Raw genomic sequence first — 3,410 nt, forward strand, 5'->3', positions numbered from 1 at the left:
GGGACCTGGGACACACCCGTGGGGCTCTGTGTTCCTGCTTTTGCACGACTGTGCGTGTGGATCTACACCACGTGGGCTGAAGGAGTGTGTTTACACTTCCAGTAGAGAAGGGCTCACGGGGAGCCTGCTGTGTGTATGTGTGTGTGCCCGGAACAGCGTGTGCTCTGTGCATTTGGGGCAAAGTGTGGCAGGGCGAGTCTGGAGGGAGTGTGGGTGGCAGTGTATCTGCCTGGCTGTCTGTGGGGAGGAGACCCCCGGGTACCCACTCTGGGGAACTAGAGCAATGCCTGAGGCCAGGAATCAGGAAGTGGCCAAGACCCCCTTTGCCAAGTCCAATCTCAGCACCACCCTTGTGCTCAAGGATAACCATCGGCCAGTCTTTGGGGGGAATGGGATGCTAAGGCAGGCAAGGGACTCTCTGATCCTCATATGTGGCTGGGCATGCCAGAAAGGCAAGCACCAGGTGGCACTGTCCCCTTCCTTGCCCCTCACCCTGCTTCTGGGTGCACTATCTCCTTCACACCATCTCCTGACCCCCCTCCCAATCACGGTCTGCTTTTGCAGTCTTGGAGGAAGGAGGGAGAGTTCAGCACTTGCAACCCACAGGGTCAGGAGCCCCCGGAAGGGGGCGGGGCATGAGTGGCTTTCTATCAGTCTAGGGGCAACTATTCCCCTCCGGGCTGGACTGGCCTGGCCGCCCCTCCAGAGCAGGGAGCTCGGGCTGGAACGACGACGTGAGCACCCTGCCTCGCCCTGCCCTTCCGCTAACCCCTTCCAGCTCCTCCGCCCTCCATCCACCGCATTTCCTACCTTGCCCAGACATGGGTAGAGGAGCCAGTCTCCCCTTCACATAGCTGCTCTCCCCCACCCCTCCCAGGCCTACAAGGCCAGAAGAAGAAAAGCATACAGATAGGACAGTGAGGGGGTTGAGCTGAGAATGGGCTTTTCCACTGTGGCCTTTTCACTCAAAGCCCAGGTCCCGCTGTCCTTTCCCTGCTGTGGCTTGGGGACACACATATTTTGATGCCTGGACCCGCCCTCCTCCCTCCTGCCTTGAGCCTCGAGACCCCTACCTGCCTGCAGTGGGTCCCTCTGCTCATCTCCCTGAGCTGCCCAAGGCCAGCCCAAATTCCCAGGCTCAGGGTGAGGGAGAGAGCAAATGTGGAACCATCTAGGGGAAAGGATCCCCCGGTCCAACTTCGGAAACGTGCTCCAGTGTCTTCACAGAGGTAGCGAGTTCTCTCTGAAGTCCTCGTTGGTTAGAAGTCAGGGCTTCATCCCAGCCGAAGCTGGACTCTCAGGCAGAAGCACAGCCAAGCTCCAAAAACGAAAACAAAAGTCTCCACTCGTCCCAGCCCACTCTCTAACTCTGCATGCCTCCCCTGCCCCTGCCCTGCCCGAGCCACCACAGAAACCCACAGGGCACTGGAGCCTTCAGCCCAGAATGAGTCAGGGCCTTCAGATGGGTTGAGCTGGCGTGCAGGAATTTCCCCTCCACTTGGTACCAATCTCTTCCCAGCCTCTTTGGGCCAGAGGGGAAAGTCTGCTTCCCCATCAGAGGACCTTCTGTGGGTGACCTCAGCTGGCCACTGGCCCTTGGCCCTCAGAGTGCCTTCCATGCTGGTCTCATTTCACCACAAATTCGCTCCTTCAGCCTGATGCTAACGAGGGGATCCACGCAGAGGCCTAAGTATAGAATTGGAGAAGAACTGCTCAGACCAGTGGAGCCGTGCTGGGGCCAGCTTCCCCCGTGCCCACGATACCCTCCATGGTAGTTATTCCAAGGCAGTGATGAGACAGAGTCTTCTCTCTAGGTCAGAGACCCCAGGGAACCCTCGAGGGGTGCCAAGAGGCAGCTCCAACTCCCCCAGCCCATTCTATCTCCTCAGGAGAGACTGCTCTTCCCAGTGAGGAGGGAAGTGCTGGTGGGCGCAGGGTGTCCAGGGCACATGAAGTTGGCTGGTCTGGCCAAGAAGAGGCAGCAGGTGGCCCAGCTGACCCCTGTGGAAGCAGCATACTCCCCCCACCCTGCCCCTGCACTGCATATATTCTCTCCCCTCAAAATAGCATCCCTAGAGGGGGGAGTGGGGAAATTCTCAGTTCATGGTTCGCTCCTTCCCACAGCGTGTTCACAGCTCTCTGAGCTGGCTCTCATGACCTGGTTTCCCTGCCAGGCCCTTCTGCTCCCCCTCCACCCTCGCCACCTCGCCCTTCCCGGCCCCTGGCAGAGAAAGAGGCCCCTTGTCCGGGGCCCATCGCATCCATCGTCTCCGGCTTCCACTCCGTGGCCGTCACACTAATCCCTACCCTCTCTGGGACGGAAGTGAGCCCAACGCACACACTGAGCACCGAATGTTCTCGTGGGGGTCTCCGCGGCCGGTCACAAAGATGTTGAAGTGGAAGAGTCCTGGTCCTTCCTCCAGGGATCTCACAATGGTGAGACATGACACTTGGGAACTCCCTCCAGGCAGAGGGGCACCAGAGGCCCCTAACAGAACCGTCCAGACCTCAGGGTCCCCAAGGGAGGGAAAAGGTACTGCAGCCCTGGGACGAGGATGTCGCTGTGGACCATGACCTAGCTCATGCCATTTCTAGATTTTGAGTGCCAATTCTCCTGCGATGGTTTGGATATTTCCTGTGCAGAATGTTCCCTTGAGCTGATCCCAGACGGGCAGGAGGGGTCATCATAGCCTCGAGAAGGGGCCCGAGCCCAAGGGAGGGCGTCGGGAGGAGGGAAAGGGGGAGTACACTCAGAAGAGGGAAAGCCTCGGCTGAGGGACCTGGGAGGCCAGGGTGGGTTGCCTGCCCAGTGCCTGGAGGGGTGAGCCCTGCGGTGGTCACATTTTACCCTGCCAGGGACCTGATGTCCCCCCCCCCATCCTGTGGGAGTATTGGAGGCAAGGAAAGATAGCCTCAAGGTCCCCAAGGGAACTACACGCGCCCCCCCCCCCAGTATTTCTGGCTCCATTTCCTTGGTCAAGAAGGGTGTCAGTGGTAATGCAAATTAGGAGGTGTTGGAGGTGCTGGCCGACACCCATCCTGTCCCCTCTCCCCGCCCTACCCTCCCTTCCCCCAGGCCCTCACTCACACAGCAGCCTGGGACATCTGTGAGGTGCACCTGCTACCCTTACCTGTGGCTGGATGGGCATGGGGCGGTGCAGCTGAGGATGGGGCAGGGAAGGCACCAAGAGGACGACTCGCTGATGCCCAGCCCTCCCTCACCCAGCGCCTGCCTCCCACACAGCCCGGCCAGGCCTCCCTGGGCTGTTGGCGCAGAGCTGTGTGGCCCCAGATCAGAGCTTCTCCCCCAGCCTGCCAATAGGAAGGGCCCCGGCTGGAACCTTCGGACAGCGCACCTCGCAGCCCTCTGCAGATGTAGGTTAGCTCTGAGAAGGCACTGGGGCAACCAG

This window comes from Dasypus novemcinctus, chromosome 21 (genome assembly GCF_030445035.2).
Source record: "Dasypus novemcinctus isolate mDasNov1 chromosome 21, mDasNov1.1.hap2, whole genome shotgun sequence".
NCBI classification, from domain to species: domain Eukaryota; kingdom Metazoa; phylum Chordata; class Mammalia; order Cingulata; family Dasypodidae; genus Dasypus; species Dasypus novemcinctus.